Source organism: Panthera leo, chromosome B3 (assembly GCF_018350215.1).
Source record: "Panthera leo isolate Ple1 chromosome B3, P.leo_Ple1_pat1.1, whole genome shotgun sequence".
NCBI classification, from domain to species: Eukaryota; Metazoa; Chordata; class Mammalia; order Carnivora; family Felidae; genus Panthera; species Panthera leo.
In genome coordinates, this window is record NC_056684.1 from 115265098 (window position 1) to 115285099 (window position 20002).

The 20002-nt window shown below is 51.9% G+C and overlaps 1 protein-coding gene and 1 pseudogene across 3 annotated transcripts in view; one reads left to right on the forward strand and one right to left on the reverse strand.

Annotated features, from left to right (window-relative positions):
• Positions 1-19567, reverse strand: part of SLC8A3 (solute carrier family 8 member A3) — a 144382-nt gene extending 124815 nt beyond the window's left edge. For 2 of the 3 annotated variants that reach the window (XM_042943645.1, XM_042943643.1), the window contains exon 1: positions 18641-18724. The gene's annotated coding sequence lies outside the window, so the exon portion shown is untranslated. Of the gene's footprint in view, positions 1-18640; positions 18725-19519 lie in introns of those variants that run through there. The other variant, XM_042943644.1, reaches the window with a different exon arrangement.
• Positions 811-889, forward strand: LOC122223496 (annotated as a pseudogene).
• Positions 19568-20002: the final 435 nt, after the last annotated feature.

Sequence of the window (20002 nt, forward strand, 5' to 3'; positions counted from 1 at the left end):
AGCTGAGGCATCCAGTTACAGGAAGATGAAATCAGTCAGCCGCTCAAACTCCACCCCCAAACCCTGGAAGGGCCGAGTGATAGAGATCACCATGACTGAAACGTACAAGTGGCTCTCAAATACTTTTTTTTTTAATCGTAGACACGATTTGGGGGTGAAATGCAGCCTCATCCGCCGGCCTCAGACCAGTAAGAGCGGAGCACGAATTCAGGAGAAGGAAAAGAAACTCAACAGAAACTACGGATTCATCTTTCCACTCATTGCCTCATTCAGACGCAAGGAGAATGCAAATATCCATGTGATAGCTCTAAAAAAAAAAAAAAAAAAAAAAAAAAAGGAAAAAAGTTATTTGCCCATTTTTCCACCTCTGCTGCGCCCGTGCGGGGTACCTTTAGTAACAGAAGAATGCTAATTTGCATCTGTACAGTACCTTAAAGGATTCAAAGTCCTGTCCTCCACATCTGTCCCCCTTTCTCCACTGTTTCCCATCTCAGAATATGGCACCTCCATCCACCCTGTTACTCATGCCAGACAATGGGTATGTGTCTGCAGGCCTTCCCCCTTGCTCCTGTCCCTTGTGCACCCAGCACTGAAGCCTAGACTCTCCCCCCACCTCTACCAAAACCATCACAGCCACCATTACTCCTCACCTCACGAATCTACTGCAGTGACGTCCTGACCGAACTCTCCACTCCATTTCCTCAGACAGCAACAGTCGCCTTTTCTAAAAACTCCAAACCTACACTGTCACATCCCTACGTGAAGCCCTTCCGTAGTTTCTGCTTATTCTTAATATAAAGGTTCTTTACCACCACTTCTCGGCCTTTTGGCTAAGATCAAGTGTACTATCTGTTCTCATCAGTTTCAAGATTCTTTACCATGACCTACAAAGTCTCCCCCTTTATCTTCTGCCACTCTCCCTCTTACTGCATTTCAGCAGCAATGGACTTCATGTCTGGCCCTGGATGGCACCAAGTTATTTTCCACCTCAGGACCTTTGCACACACGACATCATCCATGCACGCCTGAAATGACTACTTCTTCTTGGTACCCCTACTCTTAACAAGGTTTTAGATCTTAGCTTAATATCACTGTCTCAGAAAAAATTACTCTCACTCCTAGAGACGGTCAACTTTCCCTGTTATGTCTTCTCATCACACTCTCCTTTTCCTTCATGGCACTTATGAAACTTTGAAATTACATGTTTATTTGTGGGGTTATAATAATGAATGTCTAACTCATCCATTAAACTGTGAATAAAATCAAGGCAAAGACTGCGTCTATTCTGTTTACTGTGGTGTCCTAAGTAGTCAATTAGTGCATTCTCAGCAGCTGTATGTTTTTGGAATAAACAAATATAGCCACTAAGGAAGCGTCCTCAGTGCTATGGACTGAACTGTGTCCCCCAGCCCCCGCCATTCATATGACGAGCCCCTAGGCCCCAGTGTGACTTGTACTGGGAGGCAGAGCTTTTAGGAGGTAATTAAAGTTAAGTGCGATTATAAGGGTGGGTCCTACTCTGATAGGATTGATGGCTTTATAAGAAGAGGAAGAGAGAAAGCACTCTCTCCCCACCACATAGCCAGAAAGTGGCACAGGCAAGCCAGGAAGAGAGCTCTCTCCAGAAAATGAAATGGCCAGCACCTTGATCTTGGACATTCTAGCCTCCAGAACTGCGAGAAAATGGGATTTCTATTGTTTAAGCCACCCAATCTGTGGTATTTTGTTATGGCTGCCTGAGCAGACTACCACACGCAGACATCAGCCTTCTTTAAAGCCATTTTATGACCTGGATTATAGCCATTTGCTTTAGAAAACAATATAGAGATCTCATAGACATATCCTGACTAGATTTTAGAGGCTATGTATGACCTCTTTAAATTGTACTCAAAGAGAAATTCCCTTCAGGACACAGTACAGCTTGGTGCATACTGTAATCATGAAGGCCTCCCTTCCAAAGAGCTCCATGGATTAACTTGGTTTCATATTCCCCAGAATGGCAGCCAAGTGCTGAGGCCCACATTCCCCACGGCCCAGGTACTTGGGGTCATCACGGCAGGTGCCTGGGGCTCTGACCGCCCTCAGAAAAGAGGATATGAGGATGACAATGGAAGAGTGGGGCAGCTGAAGGTGTTCCGTATCCGTGTTCAAAGGTCGAAAAGTCTCTCAAAATCTGCGATGAACACAGATCCCTCCACCCTGGAGAAACGTGGACAGAGAAGGATCTTGGCACTTTGCCTTGACCTCTGAAAACCCTCCATTTTGTGGATTCTGATAAGCGCCATGCAGGAGACAGAAGGTGGGCACAGCTGGAGCAGCTCTTTGATCAGAAGCCAACATGGTGACCGGAGGAGGCAGCTGCGTGGGCCAGCCAACCTGAAGGAGGTGGGCTATCCACAGGTTAGGGAAGAGGGCTGGCTTTCTGAAGCCAAAGGACATGGGACACTTAGGTAGTAGAGTTTTCCTGATTAACAAGGGACAGGGCTTCCTCTTCTCCCACCCGGCAGGGAGATAAGGATCGTGGTCTTTGCTATCCTAGGTCTTGCAAACCACCTGCGACCACTGGTTTTCTGGAGAATACGCTGTCATGCGGCCAGAATGAGGGGCCACTCTAGAAAGAGTGTTCCCTGGGGGCCCCTGGGGGGCTCAGTTGGTTAAGGGTCCGACTTCGTCTCGGGTCATGAGCTCGCCGTTTGTGGGTTCGAGCCCCGTGTCGGGCTCTGTGCTGACAGCTCGGAGCCTGGAGCCTGCTTCGGATTCTGTGTCTTCCTCTCTCTCTGCCCCTCCCCTGCTCATACTCTGTCTCTCTGTCTCTCTCTCTCTCTCTCAAAAATAAATAAACATTACCAAAAAAATAATAAAAAGAAAGAAAGAAAGAAAGAAAGAAAGAAAGAAAGAAAGAAAGAAAGACTGTTCCCTGAGAAACAAATAAACTGAAGGCAAAGATGAAAGAAAACAAGGCAGGAAGGTAGCTAGTAAATGCCTGCACCAAGTTCTTGGAATTGACGGTGGAAAATGATCTGTGAATTCCCAGTTGTTCCTTCCGGCCCTGCCAGGAAATGGTTTCTGCCCGAGATGTCAGGGGGACAGTGGACACGGTGGACAGACACAGCCAATAGTCATTTTTGTGTGTGTGCTGTTACCCCAGCCCCAGACACAACTGAGGCAGCTCCTGACCTACTGGGGACCCACCCCAGCTCCTTAGAGAACCAAATATCTCCTGTGGTTCCAGAAGGCTCTTAATCAGCCCTAAAATACATATACTCAGGTATCTGACTCCGTTTGAGAGCCCCAACACCTCCCCAAATAGTGAAGATGTTAATAACTGTAACTAACACATCTAAGTGCTTCTCATGTGCATAATGCCCAGTACTTACTTCCTCACTTGATCTTCAGAGCAATCCTATGAGATTAGTACTATTTTTATCCCTGCTTTATATTTTGGGAAACTAAGCCTTAATTAAGTCATTTACTCAAAGTATAAAGCAAGGAAATAGAAAAGCCAGAACTCACACACAGATGACATAAAATTTATGTTTTTAACCACTCCATTTTACTAAGATGTCCCACTTTGTCGTAGAATGTCCATGGCCCCATCAGCTTCCACTTTTCTTTTTTTTTTTAATTTTTTTAATATTGTATTTATTTTTGAGAGAGACAGAGAGAGAGAGAGAGAGAGAGACAGAGTGAAAGTGGGGGAGGGGAAGAGAGAGGGAGACACAGAATCCGAAGCAGGCTCCAGGCCTCTGAGCTGTCAGCACAGAGCCTGACGCGGGGCTCGAACTCACAAACGGTGAGATCATGACCTGAGCCGAAGTCAGACGCTTAACCGACTGAGCCACCCAAGTGCCTCTCAGCGTCCAGTTTTCTGTGGACTTAGAAGCAATATGACTGACCCATGGACCCTGACAGGGGAGACCAACCATGTGGCAGAGCTACCTAGTCCCCAGGCGGCTTACTGGTGCGCCCTGACTGGCTGAGGCAGTCTCCCACCTGAATACTCTCTTCCCCTTCAGTTCAGTGTGACAAAATTAGCCAACGCCTATGATCTGTCAGGACTCTACCAGATGCCAGTGGGCAAAATGAAAAGTAACACACAGGCTTTGCCCTCAAAGGTACAATCCAGCAGGCCCGGACAGCTGCACAAATAGGCATTTTTACTGTGATAAGTGAAGGTGCAGGCAGAATGCTGTGGGAACATGAGGAAGGCACTGAGCCAGCTTGGGGATTCAGGGAGGCGTTCTGAAGGAAGTGATCCTTGAAATGAGTCTTCAAGCCTGAGTGAGCTGTGGTCAAAAAGAAGAAGGAAGAGAGAAAGAGAAAGAAAGAAGGAAAGAAGTGAGGAAGGAAGGAAGGAAGGAAGGAAGGAAGGAAGGAAGGAAGGGTGGAAGGAAGGGTGGAAGGAAGGAAAGAAGGGAGAAAGAGGGACATTTGAGTCAAACGGATAGACCAAGAAAAGACATGGAGACATGGAAAAGCCTGCTGTGTGCTTGGATTTACAAGGAATTCAGTGTGAGGGGCACCTGGGTGGCTCAGTCGGTTAAGCGTCCAACTCTTGGTTTTGGCTCTGGTCATGATCTCACACTTTGTGAGTTCGAGCCCTGCATCAGGCTCTGTGCTGACAGCGCAGAGCCTGCTTGACATTCTCTCCCTCCCTCTCTCTCTGCCCCTCCCCCACTCACTCACTCCGTCTCTCTCTCAAAAATAAATAAACTTAAAAAAAACAAACAAGGAATTCAGTGTGAGGCAGGAGGGGCGAAGACGAATGGCCAGAAGACTGGACACGTAGGAAGGACTCGGTTCATGGCAAGTCTTATATGCTAGGCTGAGATGACGGGATTTCAACCCAAGGTCAGTAAAAGGCCAATGAAAGGATTTTAAACAGAAGAACGACATGGTCTGATTTGTATTTCAGAAAAACCAATTTGGCTAAAGGGTTTAAGATGGCTGTTAAGAAGAACCAGACCGGAGCAGGATGATCAGTGAGAGATCTCTTGGAAACACAGCAGATACAGATAAAAGAGGGTAGGCCTGGAACATTTTCTGCAGATGATGACCCTCTGTCCCCATGTCACATTCTTCTTCCTCAGCTGAACCAATGCCCCAACTCAGCCCATGGCTTCTCATCCCTTTCCTGGATTATTTTCCGAACACCCCCAGGGCCATCTGCAAGGTGTCTGTGTCCTCAGCAGTGGCTCCCGACATCTTTTAATATCACTGGCAAATTTAATTAAAGTCACTGTTCCTCTGCTCTTCCAGATCATTAATAAAACAGTGCCACCAGGCCAGACTGAGCAAATTCTCCCTCCTGCTACGCCCTCCACTTTCTCCAATGGGAACACTGCTCCAGGCCTGTCACCAGCCTGGGTAGAGTCGTCCTGCTCTGCTTCTAAATCTGGGCCCCTGCACAGGCATCACGGCCAATTTACATTAAAGTTTTAGTGCAGCCGGGCTGCACTGGATCCAACGTGTCACCGGAGTCCCTGAGCACTGCATCTTCTGTACCTCTTCTGCCTACAGGGATGACCGTCGGTACAGAGTCCTCTCTGGCAGTGCTCCCCAGAAACACAGGAACGAAATCCCTTGCACCTGCAAGAGTGGGAAAGATGTGACCTCGGCTGCTTAGGTAGTTTGTCACGCTGGAGCTTGGATCCAAGGAGGAAAACATAATGGTGCTGGATTTTGTACATTATTATCTCTTTGAATCTTCACGGTGAAGGAGCTGCTATCATCATCGTGCTCCGTTTTGCAGGTAAGCTAATTTGAGCTCCCAAAGATTAAGTAATTTGCCTAAAAATCACAGTAAGTAGAAAACTAAGCATCTGAGTACTGGCAGCCCGACTCCGAGACATACGGTGTCCACCACTGGCTTGGGACGGACCCTGGATTTGGGGACCCCTTTGAGCAAGGGCCCAGGAAGGATGGGGTAGGCCTTTCTGGGTGTGCATGAGCTTGGCAGTTCTCCATACTCCAAGGCAGCCTGGAGCACTGACAGAGCCCCAGATTTGAAAGCAGGAGACAAGAGCTTTTTCCACAAGCTGTAAGAATTCAAAGAGTCAGTGAACCTCTCAGGGGGTTAGCTTCCTCGTCCAGAAAACTCACGTCGGGTTGGATGGTCTCCATAGGTCCTCTTTGACAAAGGTGCCCCGACTGCAGGCAGGCCTGTCTCTCCACGGGCAGGGAACCGAAGGGACACATTCAGGTTAGGTTGGCCCATAGCCCTGTGAGAACCAGGCACAGGATTCAGACTCCCATGGAGCCCTGAGAGTATAAGAGGGTAGGTTGAGGGAGGACAGTAGGAAAGGGGGGGGCCCAAAGAAAGAGTCAAGGAGAGCCTACCTTCTGGATCTGCCAAAAGCACATTGGATCAAATCCATTTTTTAAACAACTGCTCTTTGAATGCCCATTTGGGGCCAAGCTCTGTGCTAGTGAGTGGGAGTGCAGCCACGAATGAGCTACACCACCTCTCCACCCTTACAGCGTTTTTATCTTCTGGTGAGGGAGGGAAGCAAATACGCAATTACAAGAGCGAGTGATTGCAATGATGCCACGGGAACGAAGATCTTTTACTTGTGCTGCTCTAAGCCCTCAGGTTGGTCACTCCCAGCTGTCTCAAACCACGAGGGCAGTGGCTGCAATGCAGCACGGCTTCATGACAGAGAGAACCTCGCAGTAGTACGTGGTATGGCATCTCACCGTTCTTGCTTCTCCGATCTCCTGAGCTTGTCGTATTTGCCTTCCCTGACGACCGTCAAATTCGTAATAACATCCAAACCACAGGAAACCCCATGGGACCCTGCTGACGTTCTCCTCGGTGCCGTCGCACCAGAAGTGGCAGCCTCCCCGGGGGGGAGTAGAGCACCAGCAGGCCCTACGCACCTCATGCTTTGCACACACCATCTTAAAAATGACAACAAAAACAATAATCGTATCTATCCATCAAGGACCAGCTCTATGGCCAGAACTGCATTAAGTGCTTTTATGGCTGCTATTTCATACCCAAGCACCCCACGATAAGACACGTATTATTATCTGTGTTAGAAATGGGGGGATTTAGGGGCGCCTAGGTGGCTCAGCTGGGTAAGCATCCAGCTTCGGCTCAGGTAATGATCTCACAGTTTGTGAGTTCAAGCCCCATGTCGGGCTCTCTGCTGTCAGCACAGAGCCCGCTTCAAATCCTCTCTTCTCCCCACCTTTCTGCCCCTTCCCTGCTCACTCTCTCAAAAATAACATATATAATTTTTTAAAAATTTAGAAATGAGAGGATTTGGGCTCAAAGATTAATAACCCACCCAAAGTCCACTAGATGAGCACTACTAGGCTATGAAATTTGGTATGTCCAATGCCCAAATCTGCTTTCCAACCCCAGGGGATGAGAGGGATGGTGGAAAAGTAGGGTAGGAATCTGGAGCCCATAAGTCAAGAACCTCGGGTCCCAGAACCCTCGACCTCCTTTGGAAAACCTTCCCCGACAACACCCTCTTCCTCCACCTTCTACACCCTCATGGAAACTCCCTGAGGGACCTCAACTCTATATTGGGAAGCCTTATTTTTTCACTTTTCTGTTTCAGGACAAGTGGTCACACTCAGTGAAACTCTACTGATAGGACAAAGAGGTTGGACGTGACCTCTGACATCCTCTCTGCCTCTCTGCCTAAAATTCTACGACTCAAGGGCTCATTGATTCTATGATTCTAAGGTTTACCGGACTCTGTAGAAGCCAGAGGTTTTTGCCCTCTGCAAGTCTCTGGCAGGTCTAGGATGTCATAAACAATGAGAGTGGGCCGGAGACGTGGGAAGAGGAAAGGCTTTGCCCTCCGAAATTCTGTTTCTCCCCCTGCTGGATCTGCATCTGCCTTTAAGTCACCCCCCAGCCCCCACCGAGCTGGAGGCAATGATGGAACTAGGACCACATGCTGAAGAAGGATGTGCATTAGAATAACTCTGGAGCTCTAAAAACGTACAGACACCTGGATCCAGCTCCAAACCTACGTTCTGGACTCTCTGGGAGTCCTAGATATTGAAGTGCCTTAAAATTTCCTTGCCTGATTTTGAGGTACAACCAAGGCTGAAAATCCTGGAAGAGAAGACAGGAACGTAGCCTGACCATGACATTTGTGTCTTAGGGATTCCGACCATGAGAGACTTTCTTTGGACCAGGAGAAGAACTCTTAGTGTATAGTGAGCTGTGACATACAATGGGTAGCACAAAGTCTTTCTGTGTCCCGGACAGATACCCCACACTCCTGGACTCTTGCCTTCACACCTTGCCAAGGATTGCCTACCCATCCAAGTAGACTTTCCCTCTGTGTCTCCCGAAACCTGCCGTCTGCTTGGTTTACACGTTTACTGAGGAAACAGAAAAGATCCAGAGGTCCCTCCCATTTTCATAGGAAAAAATGACGCTGCTCTTCCACTGCCAGCAGGACAGATTTCTAGTTATTTTCCCTTTCAGCGACGATGGCTTAGTTGGCTTGTCCACACTTGTTTCCTCATGGTCTCTTAGCTTGCTCATTCATTTATTCTTTCATTCACGCATGCATGCATTTTTTATGAAACCCAGTCGGCATGCCATGGGCTGACTTTCACAGAGTTATGAAAATTACTCTGATTTGTGCCCACCTCGTTTTGTTTTGTTTTTTTTTTTTTTTGTCTTTGCACACTCCGAAAAATTAGAATAAAATTTCCTAGAGGGTGGGAATTTTTATCCCTTTGGTATTTCTATATCCTCAGTGCCTATATCAGTGCCTGGCATATAGTAGTTACTCAGTATATATTTACTGAATGAATAGATACATTGAATAATTGTGCGAAAATAGAAAGCAGAAGATCCAGTGATTTCTCCCACTCTTGGCAGTGTTCATATGAAGCATCCCATCTGTCGGGGATGCTGTGAGCACGGTTTTTCAAGTCTGAGTAGTATGAACAAAAAATAATCCCCTGTGAAGAGCACCCACTTCACTTGAGGCCAGTGACAGAAAACCAAATAATTACAACAAAACAAGTACTAGATTTGGAAGCCTGTGCAATGTGCCAAGAGAGCACGGAGGAAGGGAGGCCTCATGCTGTGCCCGGAATCATCAGGGCCAGATTCATGAACCAGGCCACTTGAGATGTAGGATTTGAAGAAGGAACAGGAGTTAACTGGGTGGAAGCCAGTGTTTCTCAAAGAAATAGAAAGCCTGTGCTAACGAGCACGGCAGCCTGAATGAGGGTGAGCAGTGTGGCTGAAGGAACCGGGCACCGGGGCAAAGCTGCAGAGATAAGCAAGAAATCGTTCGCAAAAGGCCTTGTACACCCGGCCGAGGAATTAGAGCATTATCCCGGCGGCAACGGGGAACCGCTGAAAGTGTTTCAATCACAGGAGGGACAAGACTGATGTTTTTCCTCGGGATAGGAGGCCTAGCACGAAGACAGCGGGGAACCCAGGTAGATGAACAGGAGCAAGGAAAGACGGGAGGCAGGAAGACGAGTCCAGAGTCTCCCAAGGCATCTGAGTATGAGGGGGGCAGAACCCGAAGCAAGGCAGTGAGAGCGGGCCTGTGGTGGAAGGTGTGGTCCTGTGAGCTCTTTAAAGTAGAATCAATACGTTCTGGGGCGCCTGGGTGGCTCAGTCCGCTAGGCGTCCGACTTCGGCTCAGGTCATGATCTCATGACCGTGGGTTCGAGCCCCGCATCGGGCTGCGTGCTGACAGCTCAGAGCCTGGAGCCTGCTTCGGATTCTGTGTCTCCCTCTCTCTGTCCCTCCCCTGCTCGTGCTCTCTCTGTCTCTCAAAAATAAACAAACATTAAAAAAAAAAAAAAAGTAGAATCAATGCGTTCTGGAGACCAACTGAAAAGAGGAGGCTGGTGAAAGAATATAAATGAGGCACAGCAAAAACCAAACCACATCAGACACCCTCTTCCTCCCCAGGGCCCTGCAGAGCTCCTCCCGCGTCAGGGATCTCCACAGTGCCCAAAGGCACAGAGGCCAAAGGAATCAACACAAAACCACTGAACTGAGATACACGTTTTGTGTTAGGGACATCCTGTAGCAAATGAGGCCAGCGAGGGTCCTGGACTCTCCAGGAAGGGAGCAGGAGGGCCCTGGAATTCAACCAAAGCATGGGCGTGCTCCCTAGTCTGGTCACCGTCATCACCATTTGCTCATTCGATCATCCAGACTGTGATAAACTCTGGAGACGCAGCAATGAAGCAGGTCTGGTCCCTGCCATGGAGGACAGCAGAGAAAAGCTCCCAAGATCAGGATCCAAATGCGAGGAAAGGATTTGAGGATTTGCGTACACTGGCTGAGAACATCACAGAGCGGGCGGAGTGGGATTTCTCACGTCTGTCTCGAATGAGCGTGCAGTGTCACAGACGAGAAAACAAACTCATGAGCACATTGCCCCTGTGAAATACTGCCAGCTAGAAAAATTAGAAGTATTTTTTAAAGATCCAAAACATTGGGAGGAACTCAAATCCTAGAGTGACTCCAAGAAAAGCCTGACTCTGCTCGTGGTTCGTGAGAAGAGTCTCTGTGTGCCCATCACAGCTGCAGGTTTTTGGTTCGGCCCGGGTTTGTGTTCCCGAACGTACTGCCCATAACGTGCCACGCTCTGTTCTAGCTACTGGAGATTCGCTATTAGACCTCTCGCCTGGACTCCCGCTGTAGCTGCCGATCTTGCCCCTTCTCTCGTAGTCTACTTTCCACAAAACGGCCCAAAATGTCTTTTTAAAACCTCAATCAGACCACGCCATCCTTCGCAACCTTCTCTCCCTGCAGAACTCCTCACCCCCTTTCTGCCTTCACCTTCTAACTTACTGCCCTTCCCTCCTGCCACTCTGTTTTGCTGCCTGCGTACTCCCCTGTAGTGAAGGCGGTGTTCTCTGAGGTTTCTAGAGCACATCAGGCGCGCACCTGCCCTAAGACCTTTGCATTTACTGTTCTCCCTGCTTCGAACACCCTTACCCTAAAGATCCCCATGGGTCACTGTTTCATATCATTCAGGTCTCAGATGCCAGCTTCTCAGAGGCTTTTCCCCTCCTCACCTTATCCAAAGGGGGTCCCAGCGTCCCTGCCGGCACTCTCTGGAACACCATGGTTCGTTTTCTTTACAGCACGTATCACCTGCTGAAATCATCATTGTTTCTGTTAGTCTGTCTACTGGTTTATCGTAGACTATAAACCCCATGGTAGCTGGAAACCTGTCCCTCTTGTTCGCCTTCTTGCTGACAGCATCTTCAGGGCCTCGGCCGGCGCCTGGCCGAGTGAGTGTCGTGTTTGCTGAGAGGATCAATGCTGCCTCTGCAGAACTGAGCAAATATGGGAAAGAGGCACCAACGAGGGGGGCTTCAAACCTCCTGGGAAGCTGGAGGGTAGAGAGGTAAACGGTTAAAGCCACTGGCCGCACAGGGCAGTCCGTTTCCTTCCTTCAAAAGAACAAGAGCACACAGTGTTTGGACGGCAGTTCTGGGGCTATCCCTAAACACGATTTCTTCTCTGCGCCACGGCCCCCCCGTTGGCACCTTATCCCACAGTGTGTAGCATAACAATAAGCAACACGTGGGGTGCATCATTCGCTCTACAGATCTTAAGCCAACACTACATGCCAACGGTTTACAAAGGCCTCCACGCTCACCTGGTCTCACGTAATCCTTTTGTGAGATCGCTCATACAGATGAGGAAACCGTGTGGGCTCAGGTAATTGCCAAGAATCTCTATGCCAATTAATAAGGGAGCCGGAAGCAAACCTTGGTCCTCCTGCTCCCAGAGGGCTCCTTCCACGAAGCCTCCAGGAGTTTAGTCATTTCAGAAAGGACCAAGAGAAAACCTCTCCTGCCAGGGCTGGGTCAAGGGAGTGAGAAGCCCAGGGAGGCTGGAGGGGGTATTGCTCCTCCCTCTCTCTGTTCCCCAGAGAAAGCCACCCGTGCTCTGTCTTTTGGGGTTGCCCACGGAGAGAGGAATGCCACCCCTCTGCCCTGCTGCCTACGCACCAAGGGGAAGCTGGTGATTAGCTGCCTTTATGTACCTTTTCCCCGGCTCGTTCTCCAGGAGCCTGATTTATTTTAATGCCATTTAATTTCTCTTAATTTTCAAATGTTGAAATATGGAATTAAATCATATCATTGCCTGAATGGAGAACAAAGGGGCTCTGGCAAGCAGTCAAAATCATCTCTCTGAGCCACGGCTGGGGGTTCTCTTGTACCATCAGCTCTAGGGTACTCTGGGCCTCCTTCAACAAGAAGGTGCCAGGGGCAGACTCCGAGGATGGGAGGGGGGTCAGCTGTGCTCTCTCCCCACTCCTGTCACGATTCCCCTCGAAGCCGACTCCCCCACTGCTTCCTCCTGAGGGGCCAGAAGGCACAGGCTCAACTCAGCTCTTCCAGTGTCATAGGGGAGAGAGGACGCTGGTGTGGCAGGGGGTGGCCAGAGCCTCTGGAAAGCTCCTGAGCAGAGCAGTCCCACAAAGACCCTCAGCAGAGTCTGCGTGGCTCCAGACACAGCCTTCCTGGACGGAAAAGGAAGCGGGGTGCGGTGCAGGAGCATTTGGGGTCTAGAGCATTACTGGTCATTCTGTGAATGCCCCGCAGTGTTGTAGGGGGAGGGGACTCCACGCAGGAGTGCCAGCCGAAGGCCATCAGGACACTCAACCAGCTCGGGGCCCGGTGTAGGCCACACATCCAGAGAGTTGAGTTGGCTGGCCATGCTGATCTCTAGAAACCCAGTGAGATAACAGACACACCGGGGACTTCACCACTGGCTTCTTTTATGATAAATGGGACAGATCCCCTTTCCTGACCCCTCAAAAGTAAGGGAGGTTATTCATTTATTCACTCCTTCCTTATTCGTTGAAACGCCCACCGCAGCATGTGACAGAGAGAAAAAGCACGTGGTCCAAGAGGGGTGGGAAGCCACCTGGAAAAACAAAACAAAACACCTGCATTTCAGCATGTCCGCAGATGCGGTGTTAAAATCCAGAGGAAGGGACTGCTCTCCGCTGAAGCCTTCCCATCAGGAAGAGGCACTGGAATGGAACACTGAGGAACAGGTGAGAAGGAAGCCATGAAAAAAGGCACAGAAGAGGAAAGGACAGGTTTACTGAGGTGCCCACATAGGAACTGTGGGGCGAGAAGCTTCACGTGCAGTGGCGAACCAGGCCGTGGAGAGCCTTGAGTACAGGCAGGTGGACAGCGGCCAAACACAGGAGGCCCCTCAGGGTTTCTGTGTAGAAAAACGGCAGGCCCAGAAGGGTGTTTTAGGAGGGGGTTCTTGTACCAGTCTTTTTTTTTTTTTTTTTTTAACGTTTACTTATTATTGAGAGACAGAGAGACACAGAGCGTGAGCAGGGGAGGGGTAGAGAGACCGGGAGACACAGAATCCGAAGCAGGCTCCAGGCCTCTGAGCCGTCAGCACAGAGCCCGACGCAGGGCTCGAACTCACACACTGCGAGATCGCGACCCGAGCCGAAGTCGGCCACTCAACCTACCGAGCCACCCAGGCGCCCCCATCCTGTACCAGTCTTAATACGAATTGGAGGGTGAAGCTGGGAAGGCGTCAGGAAACTATTTTATGTAGTTTAACAATAACAGCCACTATTTCACAGGGTATGGTAAGGACTGAATGGGAAAATCAAAGTCAAGCATTTGGCAACCGAGTATCTGTCAGGTGGTAAACTCCTAGAACAGTAACTATCGTCGATACCGTTACTATTTCGTAAGAGCTTATCAGATGTACTCAGGTGCAGGTGGTAGGGATAGAGAAGATGGGGAGGGACTTCTCGGACACTAGCAATATTCAGGCAAATAAGGCAGAGGACTCAAAGATAAACTTGGGGATTTTGAGCCAAGGTGACTGGAAGTCGGATGGTGCCATCAACAGAAAGTGGGAAGTCAAGAGAAGTAGCTTCTAAGGACAAAGACAATTTCAGTTTAGCAGAAACTCGGTTTGAGACGCTGAGGTAGCACCTTGTCAGAGATACCGTGCAAGCGGCTGGAAACAAGACACTGGGCGTGGAGAGCTACAGTGATGGGGAGCCACCATCACGGCACCAACCACTGAGGGAGACTGCCGAGGGCCAGTGGGGGAGGGGAACGCGAGGGAGGAGAGACCCCTGGAGAGGAAGAGCAAGGGGGCCGCCTAGAGAACTGAGGGTCCTGGAGAGCTCAGTGTGGTGGAAGCCAAGAGGGGCGAGTTGTCTAGAAGGAACTGTCGATCTTACCTGATGGCGGGAAAAGAGATCAGAAACGAGTTCCTATATCTGGGGAAGTGAGAAGTCCTCGGCGGACGGCAGTCGAGCAGAGGGTACCGAAAAGTGGGAAAGCATGGGGCTAAGTGAATGAGTGAGGTGACGAGACGGGAGACAGATGTTTACTCTAAAATTTCAAGAGTTTGGTGAAAGCTGGCTGGAAAGGGAGCAGGAAGGGGTAGGAATTGGATGAGGGACATTCTTTTCCAGATGGCGCCTGCTGAGCATTCTAAGAGTTGGAGGGAGGGGATCCAGTATGGAGGAGAAAGTGCACAAGGCAAGCTGATGAAGGCAGCGCAGGGGCGGCTGCCAGGCCCCGTGCAGGAGAGGAAGGGAGACCTTTTCTACTCCGAGACTAGTGGCAGGGCAGGTGAGGAACGAAGTGGGCAGGTCCGGGTGCAAAGGAAGAATGCTGACCAAGTGCACACTGCCTGGCTTCAATCTGTAGGACGAGCGTAGCAGTGCCCGACTCTAGGGGCCTCTCTTCTCAAATGGTTTCAGAAACGACCACAGGGAAGCCAGGGCAGGATTTCAGTTTCCAGTCCCACTTCGGGATCCAGGCCCCCCACGAACCAGCGCCCCTGCATACGACCAGGGAGGCATGATTTGTCATGGCAAGTATCAAAGCAGTACATTTCATCCAGGATGAAACAGAGCTGCTGTTTTGGTAGACGTGATTCTGTATACCATCCGCAAATATGTTTGATTCTGGAATTAGTCTTTATTCACTCTCCATGTTATCAAAAACGACACATATACATACACATACACATACACACGTACATATGCATATACTTGTGATTCTCTCTATCTAAACATCTTGCTCAATAGTCTCTATGGATCCAAATACGGATCTGAATCCTCCTTACCCTTCCAGACCTCAGAGATCTCAGGTCTTTGGCAGATCACCCGGCTTTGCAGCTCAGTAGACGAGGAAGTGTGTTTTACATCTGCTGGAGCCACTTTTCCTTCTCTTCTCCCTAGGGCGCCTTGTCAGTGTGGGGTTTAGAGTGCCCATACAAAACACAGACAAGCAAACACAAGCCAATCTCATTGAAGAAAATGGGGGAATGTCTTCCTAGAAGAGCAGCTCCGGCTTGTGGGCTAAAACAGAATGAGGAACCCATACCCCTCCCTCACAGGCCACCCAGAAGATGCCCAAGAGTTTCTACTGAGTTTCTACTGAGGCCTCCCAACTCCCTGCCTTGGTCTCTCTCCCTACATTCCAGTCTCAACATATCTTCCCAAATGCAAATCTGAGCAGGCACTTCAGTGCTAACAACCTTCCTAAAGCCCCCACTGGAAACAGTGAAATTCCTTAGCACAGAGTACAAGCCCTTCAAGGTTTGGCCCCTAGGGTCCTCCAAACCCCTCTCCCAGAATTGTACCCTCTGTCTTCAGTCATTTGGAAGAGCCATTATCCGTGTTAGGCCTTTGCATATGGATCCCCTGGGTCATAACACTTTCTCCCCACTCCCTTCTCTGCTCTCACCAAAGCCAACCCCTACCCATCCTATGGATCCCTTGGGTCATAACACTTTCTCCCCACTCCCTTCTCTGCTCTCACCAAAGCCAACCCCTACCCATCCTTTCTTTGTGGAATGGCTGTCCCTAGAAGTCCTCCTTAAGCCCCCAGAAGAGCTGATCTCCCTACATGCTTCCACTAGACCCAGGATTTACCTTCCACTGAAAGCAATCACTTTATACGGTAACTGCAGCTAACTAGTTGATGATCCCTGCTGGAATGAATGTGTGTTTATGAGGAAAAGGACCATTCTATTTTATTTGCCTCTGTACCAGGCAAATGGCTGGCAGAGTAGGCTGTCGTTGAATACTTACTGAACAAATAACTAATTGAATAAATGAGTGCTTTTTCCTTTCGGAGACTGATATATTTCGGAACTTCACCAAATATCTGAACCTCTAGGCAAAACCCCCAGGCTTGAGTGAGAAGGGGGTTGCCCTCTCTTCTCACCTAACCTTGGTAGCTTAAAGGGAAGCCAAGACGTGTGACCCATTTTCCCAAATCCAGATTGGGAGCAGGGATGGACCAGGGAACAATGCCCCAGTGACTACCATGGACAATACCAGCAACTATGCCCAAAGACTGGCTCAGGGACAGGGCAGGGATGGGGCAAGAACACACTCCCCCAGCTTCAGGGTTCCAGCCCAGGAAGGAGCCTAAAGGAAGGAAATGTTTTTTTTACAGGGTGAGTTTGTTATCCTTGTTCTCTTTTCTCTGATCAGGAGACCACGGAAGGCAAGTACAAGAGACACCAAAGTGGAGATCAGAGGACCAGGAGCGGAGAGGAGGGATAACTTGGCTCTTCAAGTTCATTCGTTCATCCAGCATTTACTGAGTGCCTACAGCATGCCAGGCACAGTGCGAAGTCTTGGGGTTATGATGTGAATAAACACGAGCCATGTTCCCTCTCTTCATGCAGCTTCCTGTCTAGAGGTGTGACTAGCATTACTCAATCACGTAAGTAAATTTAGTGTGCATCTTTAAGAGACTTCAAAATAATAGGTTCAGGTTATGAATGTATAGAGAGGCTGGCCCAGTCAGAGAAGGTCTGGAAGGCTTCCTGGAAGAAGTAACCAATGAACTAAGAGCTGGAGGTGGAAGAGGAGTACATGAGACAAGAATAGGGTTGGAGTTTAGGGGTGCTGGAAGAACAATAAAGCATTCTGGGTACAGAAAACTGCATGAACAGCCTTCCTATCTCCATCAAGCTCAAGAAGGACTTCAGCCAAGTTCATTTCTTTACACTCCATCTGCTTCTTCTCAGCCCAATACCTGTATTTTATTTAAAGGAAAAGGCTAGGAAGTGGACCTGTGGGCGGGGGCTGCGGGTAGGACTTGTAGATGGTAAGCCGGGGTGATCAGCCCCCACCAAGTCACCCTCAGCTCTGGGATCAATCATCCTGGGGCGAGGAGGTGCAAGGCACAAGAACGCAGGTTCCTCTCCAACTTGGGAGGCCGGCACAAAGAAGGGCCGGCGGAAGGCCAGCGCCCCAAGAGTGCACGGGTCCCCCTATTTCAGGAAGAGCATGGCGCAGCAGCTATATTTGAAAATCGAGGTAAACAAGCGCTCGGCTCAAGTGGATGGGGCACAACAGCTGTGGAAGATTAATCACACGCGGCCGCAAGTCACGAGGTCGCCAGAGGCCCTGAGGGTTCCCTTTCGGTGCCCCACCAGCAGGCCGGCTGCTCGCCCATCACGTACCCACAACTCCCCAGTCTGGGGTGTTTCTTGACCATCATGGGGCTCGGAGCCTCGCTGCCTGCCCTTCTGAGGAACTGCCCCAATTTCTACCCTCTGCCCAGGAGCCCCAACCACCAAACGTTCAGGGTTTGTTTTACAGTCGCCAGAAAAGACCAGCGAGCGAGTGAGTGAGTGAGAGTGAGAGAGAGAGAGAGGCGGGCAGCAAGCGGGTAAATTTACGGCACTGCATTAAAGGCTTTTGTTCTATTTAAACCCCCCCCCCCACTCCCTCCACGGTTAAAAATAAAACACACTGAATAAAGACGAAATACTGCTTCCCACCCCCCACCCCCCGGAGCAAATCGCTTTCTACATCTCCCCCAGTGGCTCAGGTCCTCGGAGCAGGTCAGGCAGGGTCTGCAGAGCAGCGCTAGCCTCCGAAAGAGGGCCTGTGTGCGTGCGTGTGGTGTGTGCGCGCGCGCGTGTGTGTGTGTGTGTGTGTGTGTGTGTGTGTGTGTGTTGGGGGGGGGGGGATAGTTACACACCTCCCTTCTCTACACCTGGCCGCGGACCGCCCAGACCCCCGCGGTCGGGAAGGCCCAGGACCGGAGAAGCCCTCTCTCTCCCCGCCCCCTTGGCCGCGGCGGGCCGGTGCGCCGGGGCTGCGGTTCCCGACCCGCGGCCGCGGAGTCCCGGGGTTGGGCGCGCGCGTGCGTGTGGGGCCGCGGGCGCGCGCCGCGGGGGACCGCTCTCGGCTCCTAGCCCCCGACCCCGGCGGGCACTCACGGCCCCGGGAGCGCCGCACGCCCCGGCACGGCCGGCACACGGGCACACACGCAGCCGGCCCGCGCCGCAGCATTCGGTCCCCCCGCTGTGCACCCGCCGCCCGAGTGCACACACATGCCCCGGCGTCTGGTTCTGCCCCCCCACCCCCGACCCCCCCCCCCCACCAGACACTCTGCCACAATACCACCCCCACCCCGGGCTCCGCAGACAAAACGTTCACTTTCCGGGGCACCCTCCCCCCACCTCTCCAGGCACTAAAACCCACAGGAAGGCAGCCCGTATGAATGATCTTGAGAAATAACTTAATTAACACAAGCATTCCCAAGCGAGAGCCCTCCGGGGGGGGGGGGGGGCACCCCAACCCCCCAGCCTCGGCCGCCCGCCGAGGGGGAAGGGCAGGAGGCTCACCCCATTACTCACCGTTTCCTCTCGGTCTCCGGAGCGGAGTGGCCAAGCGAGGGGGAGAGGAAGGTGCGCGACGCCCCGCCGCCCGGCTGCTCAGCGGCCGCAGCGGCTCATCGCCCCCGCGGGCTGCCCGCCGGCCGCAGCCGCGTCCGGGGCATGTCAGTCGGCGGCCGCCGCCGCCGCCCGCGGGGCTCGTGGGCTCGCAGCCTTCGGCGGGGCGCGCGGGCTGCGGCCAGGGCAGGGGGCCTGGAGAGGAGCGGGGAGACCCCCCCTGCCGAGGACCCCCGGAGGAGCCCGGGCCGGGGCGCGGGCTCGGGAACTGAGCCGGGGAGGCCCGGAGTCCCGGCCGCCGGCAGCGGGGGGATCCCTGCCGGGAGGGGCGGGAAGGCGGGCGGCCCGGCGCGCCCTGGCGGCTCCGAGGGACCCCGGCTCGCGGCCGCGTCGCCGGGGCTTTCCCGGGGCTGGGCGCGCGCCGGCTCTCCGCCTGGCACGCCGTCACCGCGGGGGACGTGTCGGCCTCGCCGCGCGGAGGGTTCGCGCGGAGGGGCTGGTTTCTGGGCGAGCCGCGAGCTTTGCCCATTAAGCTGCAGCAAGAAGCCAAATCAAAAAGCCAATCTCCAAGCCTCCCAACCGAACGTCACCCTATCAGCTGGGAGCCAGGGAGCCGCACCGAATGACAAGCCGCGCATATTTATCCTCGCGCGCCGAGGGGGATTTTCAGATAGCGCCCCGAGCAGCCGCGGGCGAGTGGACCTGCGCCTCGCGGCCCGAGGGCCCCCGGGGGGCCGAACGCGGGCGGAAGCCCTCGCCCGCGGCCACCCACCCAATCGCCGGAGCCCGGCGCCCGGGCGCCTCCCGGCCGGCGGCACTCCCGACACGGCGGCGCGTCCTGACCTGGATTCCGCGGAGTCCGGTGCTCCGGGCGGCGGGCGGGGAGGGCGGCCAGGCGGGCGCGCGGCACCGGCTTTCCCCTTGTCCTCAGGAGACGCCGCCTGCAATTCCGAAATGAAGTCTCCACCAACACATCTGTGGTTTTTAAATATAGCAGGGGACGATTACCCAGGCAGGGTCCACCCAGGCCTAAGGGAGGAGTTGAGGGGGGGATGGAGGTTGGCAGGGGAGGGAAAAGAAAACTCCCTTTTTCCCCTCTTTTTTTTTTTTTTTTTTTTTTTTTTTTTCCCTTCTGTTCTTGGTGCAGAACTCTGTCATTTTCTCAACCCAAATCAAACAACAGCTTGTGCGAGACGCTTGGGTGAGCGCTGGTATGTTGGCTTTTGGGTTTTTAAGGCTAAAAATAAGAGGGGGCTGCGTCCCAAATTGCTGCCTACCCTGGGCCTGGAGCCTGGAGGAGACATGGTCTTTTGATGCAGCAGCAGA